General features: G+C 33.6%; 1 protein-coding gene across 1 annotated transcript in view; it reads left to right on the top strand.

Annotated features, from left to right (window-relative positions):
- The first annotated feature begins 728 nt into the window (after positions 1-728).
- LOC129800053 (uncharacterized) overlaps positions 729-9,633 on the top strand; it is a 162,997-nt gene continuing 154,092 nt past the window's right edge. Inside the window, exon 1 of the mRNA XM_055844420.1 lies at positions 729-1,767. The gene's annotated coding sequence lies outside the window, so the exon portion shown is untranslated. The remainder of the gene's footprint in view (positions 1,768-9,633) is intronic.

The following is a 9,633-nucleotide window of genomic DNA, read 5'->3' as shown; positions in this document are numbered from 1 at the left end:
AGTAAAAAACTTAAATCTTTACAAAAATGGGCCTAATTTATATATTTAACATTTAAAATAGTTCCATATAAAGTGAAAAGCCCTTTATTTTCCCTTTGCCAAAATTTGGACGATAATATCACTGTTTCAAATTTTTTTGTTACTGATCAATTTTAACTTTTTACTGCTCATTTATTCAATGCCTTTTTAAAATATATTTCAGAGTCACGTTTATAGAGAAACATAGGAAAAGTTTAGTCATTACGAAGCTTCCAATGGTATCAAGCATAGGCACTTTCCCCTAGCTTGGTAATGGCGATATTTATAGGTATGAAGTACAAAAGAACCATTGTGTGACATCCTTCCGAAATTGATTTGGTGTCATGAAGATTATGCATGCATTTGATGATTTGTGGTTGGTGTTCTTTTTTTTTTTGTCCAGAACTATGGGAATGCCTGTAAATTGCAGTGAGAGAACGCTGGAGGAGTTATTTTTTCATCCCTTTGGCATCATAGAGTGGTGAAAGGTCCGGAAATGGTCGAGAGTGCCATCCAACGAAATGGGTTAATGATACAAATGAAGCTGTTGGAGATGGGATGGACGTAGAGCTATATTTTGGCTCAGTGGTACTCTATTTTCGCTCATCCTCTCTTGGCATATTTACATGCAAGTGTATATATATATTTACCCCACATTTGGTGTATTAGAAAATCTCAAATCTATACACAAATGAATCCTTCCCATGCTACAGCAGAGCGTCCCGATGCTGGAGAACTGAAGAGCATGCTGTTGGGTAGGAAGACCTTCCCGATGGTTTTTGGCGAATGTTTAGGGGGGAACTTGTGCGCATGATCTCTGGCCATTTGTTGGATGTTGAGTGTCAAAGGTGAGGTGCTGTATGGCGGGAAGATAACCGAACTGGTGGGAAGTATATCTCGCCAGCTACGAGGAGTCAGTCTCGCGACCGAAGCCCAAACATTGGGGCTGGAAAAATCGCACTATCCGTTGGTATTGTTGCCTGTTTCCCCCAAAACAAAAAAAAAAATTCACAAGTCCGTCCAAACATCATTTCAGTGAGTGACAGAACACACGGAAATAGGCACAATTTCCCTCGGTTCTTGGGAAAAATCCTCGTGATTGCTTTCCCACTAAAAACGGGAAAAAAAGACTAGCAACGTCAATAGCACTGCAGGAAAATCATCTGCAATTGTCAGAAGGTTCGAAGGACACACGAGAGAAGTGAAATGCGGATTTTAAATACATCGATATAGAAAAGGCATTGTAGTGAATAGAGCTTTTTTTGAGTTTTTTGGTGTGCCGATAATATTATGAAAATCCGTGATGATGTAAATAATTTATATTGTAAATCGATAGAAATGTACGTGTATTAAACTGGTGAAATTGGATGAGAAATGTCCTTTGTAGCACGAGAATCATGAAATTAAAATGTTCACTTGTGTGACCCTCATCGATCGTCCCTGTTTTTCTTTCTGGAATTAATTTTAAAGTCCGTGGGTAGGAAAATAAACACATGGTAAAATATACGTTATAGCAGTACAATCATTTATCCATAGATTGTATATATAGGACCAGGCTGTCACGGCCTTTTCTGCACGCCTCATCACTTTCAACCGTGGGGCTAAAAATTGTGTTTTTAAATTGCAATTTAATAATAAAATGACGTGTCACCCGATGTAAATAATGTGACAAAACAGGAAAAGTGAAAAGGGAGCAAAAGGAAGAGAAAAAAAAGACACAGGAGCGGCAATCATCGAGCAATTATTGAGGTAATTAGAATAAATTGGCAGTAAAAGTTGAGACTCTGAAAGGAAGCAGACAATACCAAGAGCTTTTGCCTTTTCCATCCCTCCCCAAAATCCCTCAGAAAGCCCCTTCCTATCCACGTACAACATATCACCACCCCCCAGAAAAAGGGGTGGAATGGAAGTGTGAATTGAGGCAGAGATTGGAGAAGGATGAAGTGCAAAATGTTTTTGGGGGAAAATCCGCAGCATATTCAACAGATCACCAGGCGCCTCCACTATCTTTATTACGGTTACGCGCCCATTTCTTGCACCAAATTGGTTCTATGAAAAGAATCTCTTTTGCAAAAATCGTCTTCAAAGCTCATGCTGCGACAGAAACTTTGTGCCCCCCCCCGCACTCCACATGCACAGAAAAAAAAGTGTTTTGCTGAAAGTCTTCTAGATTGAAATGGGGAAAAGGCAAGAGACTTTCTCAAGTTCTTGTGGTTTTACTTTCCGACACTTTTCTTCCTCAAAACGAGTTAAGAAAAATCACAGCTGTGTTGCGGTAATGTGACTGTTATTTTGTACCACCAGGGAGAAAACACTGTGAGACAATTTTCCACACTTTTATTATAGTATTATATGGCTTTGGGCACTGGGGAAGACTGGGGAAAATTGGCTAGAAAAAGTCAAATACAAATAGTTCTAATCCAATTTAACTGTATTCTTCTCACGGTGATTATTAAATTACTTGTTAATTGAACATTGATCCAAAAATAAAGAAATAACAGAATTATTTATAGGAGTCATCGTCCGTGTGATTTTTAATTAAATATTAAATAAATTTGATTGATTGTTTTTTAGATTGTGAACTCTTTAAAAAACAAATTGAATTTGAATGAAGATATATGGGAGACCGGAGCAGAATCAGCCACGGATAAAATTAGACAGTAGGATGTTATAGGGTCAAATGAATACCTCTTCGACAGGGCCCCCTATTGACACTTTAGTCAAAATGTTGAAATATATTGAATGTATCTAATAAAATGTAAGTAATATGGCGTACAGAGTAGGGTATCAATAGGTCCTAACACGACTTCTTCAAGTGTCAATAGGTGTTTCTTTTACCCTAGTATGCCTTATAAGGAATTTATTTCTATTCATTGGAATATTTATGAGCCTGATACAATTTTTCTTTAAATTATATGCAATGCAAAATTTTATTTGCTGCCTAATTATGGCCCGGTGTCCCCTAGGTCTGTTTTGTCACTACAACTTTATAAAGGAACCTGTTTGAGTCAGTTCAGAAGTCAAAATGAATGTTTATTGAAGTCATTAGGTAATAATTTTAAAATTATCTTCAATTAAATTAATATTAATCAGTGAAATTATTTTAAATATTCTTAATTCGAAAAATGATTAGAGTACAAATCCAAGTCAAGCTTTAAAAAAATAAACATCACTTCAAAAATATGTACAATCCTAAGAAAAATATCAAATAATTTGAGACAACTTAAAGGTGGAGTAACTACTTATCACCATGCTTAGGAAAAAGGGAATTAATTTTACTATAACTTTTGAACCCCTATTACTCAAATTTGACACAAAGTTATTTAGATATATTGGTTGTAGATCCGTGGGCAAAATAGTCCTTCAATTTAACTACTTAAAAAACTGATTTTTATTAATAATGAAAAAATAACCACTACGTCGCCACTTTTTACCACTTTTCGCCAGTTCTGTAACCACTTCTCGCCACCTATTTGAAAAAGTTCAAACTCGATTATTTTGGGCAATATTATGCAAAGAATACATTCAGTATTTCTTTTTCCCCATGCTCACTATTATTACTCACTTCTAATTACTCACGCTTGAGAAATCAAACTATTGGACTATTGCATAAAGTACACAATGCAGATTTGATAACTGAGTATCTATGAAGTAAAGTTAGCGTCGCCTATTGAAAAGAGATGGCGACAGGTGGTAAAATCAACTCCAGAATATTACCACTTTTCGTCATGCCTCATTTTTATATAAAAATAATATAAAATGAATTATTAATTAACTAAATACAAATTTTATGTATTCCACAAGTGTAATTAAATATTCAATAGACAAATTATTTATCCAAAAATGTACGTTTTGCTCTATGAAAATTTTATAACATTTAGTATATTGGGTAAGACATATTGGATTCCATGCAATTGCTTAAAGTATTGCTCTAAAATATACTCAAAATCGTAATTACGAATAATTATTATTTTTCAACTCTATACGTAGCAGTAATAAAAATGCAAATAACTTTGCGGCTCATTTATTTTACAAATCGCGTAAAATAGCGATTTCAATAAAAGTGGCGAGAAGTGGGGGGCACTGGCGAGAAGTGGGGGGCACTGGCGAGAAGTGGGGGGCACTGGCGAGAAGTGGTGATTCCACCCTAAATTAATAGAACTCTACGACAAGCGACGACCGACGGTTAATAACGTAAAAAACTTCAGAAATATAAGAATCAAACACGTTGACATTCTTGAAGTCGCACTGTAGCCGCAAGCATCCGTAGTACAATACTATTTCAGATTTAAGGGTCAATTTAAAGAAAAGAGATGGCAAAGATTCCCAGCATTGCGAGGTGCTCGAACTAACGAGAAATAGTATCCGTGTTTTATCTTTTCGCATGCTTTTTAGGTACTTAACGCTTTACTACCGATTAAATCGATTTATAAACTTAAAAAAACACTCTAAAATCTGAAATTATGCTTAAGAAATGTAGGTTTTAAAATATTTTAGCATCACTAACAAGCATACGAACAAATAAAAAAGTAAATCCGAGAAAAGTAAATCATTAACGGATATATTACCGATTCACTATCGAGGAAGTCTCATGCAGTCGGGCTGGAAAGAGGCCCCCCAAAGTAATTAGACTTTGTTCTTCGAAAATTCGATATCGAAATGGTTTTCGAACATAGCTGTCCAAGAACGAAAACTAATAAACGAACCAATAAAACATATTCGAAAATAAAAGAAATCGTAGGAGCCGTTTTCGAAATAAACAAAAAAAAAGAAAAAAAGACTGTCCTACGCAATGTTGACTAATGGAGGGTGGTCGTCGAAGACCGAAAATCGATATCTCTTGTGGTTTAGTCTCTAGCCGTGCGACAAGTTGAATAAAAGTGGATTATAACTGCTCTGTATTTGTGTTAGAGCAGTAATAATGTCTGTAGTCGTGAGATTGCGATTTAAATTCACGTGGAACTGTCAGAAGTCACATATTTGAGATTTCTGTAAATTCAAATGGCAAAGGATTTTATTAAACGTATCAATAAAGACTGACTGTATTTGCATAATATTATTAAGTAAAGAGATTTCATTAAAAAAACCATGAATTGAACTTTCGAACTCATGTGATATGAGAAAAAAAGCTCAACTGGCATTATCAGTTTTCAAACAGAAATTATAGAAGTCTTCTACTGAACCGCATTGAAATATACGTATTAGAGTCTAATCAATATTTTAGAGATTAAAATTAGTTTTAAAGCTACCTAGTTGCAACGTAAAATTGTCTACAGTTTCGGAACCAAATTTATGAATATTTTTGGATTTTATACCTTGAAGGTTTAACTTAGATTTCTGGGAAATTTTTTTGAAACTCAAAAGTATATAGATAATTCCGGTATTAGAAAAATTTTTGGGACCAAAAAATCAAGAGTTTTTTCAAAATGCAATAGCGGAAGTGCTCATAATTTTGGACAGTCTGCTTATAAGCATCGAAGTTCCAAGTTTGAAGTGCGATATTTTCTATACTAATTGATATTTCTTGTTACTCTCTTTTCAGAAGGGTTGTTTAGAAACTTAGCAAGCTATTTATCGTCTTATTTTTATTAAAATTAGTTTCAATACGTTTAAAAATGAATTGAAAAGTAGAGGTGACCTTGGCTCTTATTTTGGACAACTTGTTTATTAATTTGGGCAACTTGGCTGTAAATTTGAACAGCTAATCCGCCTCAACAGGATGTCCATTGTTCTTCATTTCATGAACCAATCTTATCAAGTCCTCTTCCTGTTCATGTAAGGGAAACGTAGAATGTCACAAGAAGCCCGGAAACTTTCCATATCATTCATTAAAGTGAGTTGACTTCGATACTCCAAGTCCGTGCGGATTCGCTCATTACCTGACCTTTCCGGGAGCCTTTCAATGCATTTCTCGCTACATCTCTTTCGTAGAGATGATGCTCCTTTGTTTTTCCAGGCATTTGTGCAACCTAGTCATCACAAAAGCTAAAACTTCACGAAATTTCGTGAGAAAAACACATGTCCAAAATAAGAATCATCAACTCACTGGTGAATGTCTTAAAAAATTTCCCATTTTTCACACGAAAAATCTAATTCACAAGGCAAATCTCACTTCAGGTCAAATGTACAAATCACCATTAACGTGAATCAACACAATATTCAATGAATATTCAATAATATCACTCAAAAATAGCGAAGAAACATTGTTAGTACTTCACCACAGCTAAATAAGACTGAAGTAAGCCACGAAGTTCTGTCATATTTCTCGTAAGCAATTGCTCACATTGAATTTTCAACAAAGCAATTTCAACTCAAATCATATTCAAATTTTAACGTATTTAGTGTTAAAATCTTCCAAAAAGAACAAATATTTAGATAGAATTCATTATTCATCAAATATTGGAATAAAAATCCATCATTTTAATCAATTTATTTTTAGTGTCCAATGTTATCCTCAAAGTGTCCAAAATAAGAAACTGGACAAAATTATGAGCATTTCCCCTATATGTTGCATATGCGAAAATATTAAAACATATTGAGTTCCTGAATATTTTCTATTAAAAAATTTATTTTAAAAAAGATAATGGTTTTATTTATTTTTTTATTAAAAATATATAAATAGTTTTAAAATTTACCTCGTCAAATAATTTATACATTAAGAATTATTTCAAAAATGATTTTCTTTAAACAATTTTTATAATTACATTTGTTGCTAAACCTTATATTGTTAACCAACAGCATCCCCTATATTGTGCCCATTTAGGTCTTAAATCTAATATTTTTCTTTGATTTCCGATGTAATTGGGTAGCCGGACGTGGAATATTATCTACACAAGGAATTATACATTTCTGAAGAAAATAAAGTTTTTAAATTATGATTTCCTCTTTATTATATTTCATTTATTTTATAAAATAAATTAAATTACCTTTTTAAAAAGTTCTGTAAAACTTCCTGAAACTTTGTTGCTCAAATACTCAGGGTGATTGAGAATATTTATCTTCTAAACTTGTAATATGATGCCTTCTTATTTATTTCCTTTGGATTTAAGCATAATATGTTATAATTAGAATATTATTCTAAGAAAATTTGAACAACATATATATATTTGAAAACAGCCTATAGCGTCATATTGGAAATACAATCATATTCATTATTACCTTGGCCTAGGGCATTATGCTTGCTAAATCAAACGTGATACATTAACAGAAATCCTTATTAATTCTGAAGCGTTATTCAAACATTTTCTAGGGCGCATTTAAATGTATCTAATTAGAATAAGAGAATAGGGAAAATGGAGTCTCTAATTGTAGGGAATTTGTTTCAATATGGACATCAATTTATCTAGTGTGTTGAAGTCATAACCTATTCCTTTCCAAATCTTTCCAATCCTGTTAAATTACATGCTGATCTTGGCTCAAGCATTTGGGATTAAGTCAACTAAAGTTCAGTACAATTTCGGCGTTTCTTAAGCCAAGAAGTACCTGATATCCTAAAGGAGATTAAATCCCGGACATATGCACCGTATAACAACTTCTTACCGCTCAAACCGTTAGGATCTTACGAAGTTAAAGAGGCTTTAAAAAACTAGTAAACTTTTCACTCTATGTTCCAAGGCGTTTAGAACTTGATAATTATTTCACAAAGATATTATTAAACAATGGTCACTGACATATTTTTGGCTTCAAGGCACTACATGTATATAAATGTAAGACAAATGTACTACGTGGTTGGAATTTGCCCTTTGAGAATACATACCCCCAAACATTTGCATAACAAACATTCTGTTGCAGCATTACATTACTGAATTGAAGTTGCACATTCATTGAATTTTCTGCAGCAGATAAACCATTAGTATCTTCTAAATAATTTTTAATTAATAGAGAGTGCATCACTGTCACAATCAATTTATAACAAATGACATAGTTTATACTGATAAATGACAATTTGAAAATTACTTTAATAATTCGCAGTGCTTTGCATTGAAATAGCAGAACATGTTTTTAAAAGCCATTTATCCTTAATGTGACTGCTAAAATGTGACAAAAACCTGGCTTATACAAAAGAGATTTTTGGGAGAAACGAGCTTGGGAAAAGAGGTCAAAATGCAAAAGTAAATTCAACACTATTATTTGGTATCCAGTTAGGCTAAGACGTAATCCTCTCCAGGGTGGGTGGTTTTATGGTGAAAAATTCACAAGAGAGACCTTCCTAAAAGGAATTTCTCAGCTCCTGGCACTGTGTAAACTAGCATACATCTTTTACAAATTTTACAGGCGTGAGACTATATAGTGCTTTGTTGGTTTCCACTGTTGAATAATTTCATTCACTCACCAACATGTTGGGCGTCGTCCTGTGGGACTTATAGAGGAGGCGGATAAAGGAGAAAAGCTCAGGGATAAATTTGCTTTGAGTTATGGAAACTGTGATTCATTTCATTTAAAGTCCGATTCAGAAGGCAATACGAGTAAAATGGCAGCTATATCTCAAAGAAGATTGAAGTGAAATGTTAGCCTAGGTTTTACAACAGACAAATCGAAAAATAAAATAAAATGATTTGTTTTTAAAGTCTTGTAAAATTGCAACAAATCTAAAATCTACTATCCAACTATAGCCTAGATATTCAAAAAGATAAAGAAAAGGTAATACAAATATTTAAAAAAAAAATGTTAAAATCGAATTTTCAAGGTATATCTGATTGAAATTTACCTAATACCGGATACCGAATTCAGGTACAAAAATTTAGTAACAGAATGATAACAGATTTGAAACTGAAAACTTTTTTGAATGTCCTTTATTCCAGTCGAAGTTATAGCATACAACGTCTGGTTGATCGAACTGACTATGATAATTGGTCCCCGGCTTGGTACTGTGTGAAGAATATTTAGTCTATCGCCCTTTCGTAATTTGTCTTTTTGAAATTTCGATCCTTTCAAAATTTTTAATGTTTATGATTTATTCTCCTTCGGGATTTTGGTACTTCAGAATTTCGATTTATTAAGGATTTTGACCTATTCAGTATTATGGCCTTTCGGGATTTGGACATATTCGAAATTTTAGATTTCCAAGATTCCTACCCTTTTAAGACCTTGACTTGTTTGGAATTTTGATAAATTGATTCAAGATTTTGGATTTTCGCAATTTCGACCCAATCGGATTATTGATTAATTTGGGATTTTGCCCTTTCGGGATATCGGCCTGTGAAGCAATTTGGCTTTACAGGATTGTAACCTTTTCCGGATCTTAGTGCATCAGGATTTCGATCCATTTGGAATTTTGTCCTATTCGGGATTTGGGTTTTTAGGATTTTGATCTATTCGGAATTTTGATCTTTCCGGATTAGACCTATTCGGTATTTCGGTCCATTTGGAATTTTGAGTATTCTAGATACCGACCTATTCGGGATATTTGCACTTCTATATTTCGACCTAGGGGAAACTGAGGCAGTCGTAAACACGAGGTAGTAGTAAACACTGATTTTTAAGTATACACTACTTGGACCTACGTCGACTCTTTATTCAGGAAACAAGGATCTCTATAGTACCTATAAATTCATATAAGTCCCGTCCTCTGAAATCTAATATATAATTAAAAACATCGTAGTGTTTACAACTACC

Source organism: Phlebotomus papatasi, chromosome 1 (assembly GCF_024763615.1).
Source record: "Phlebotomus papatasi isolate M1 chromosome 1, Ppap_2.1, whole genome shotgun sequence".
In the NCBI taxonomy this organism is placed as follows: Eukaryota; Metazoa; Arthropoda; class Insecta; order Diptera; family Psychodidae; genus Phlebotomus; species Phlebotomus papatasi.
The sequence above is the reverse complement of the archived record's forward strand: the minus strand, read 5'-3'. Positions and strand labels throughout refer to the sequence as shown.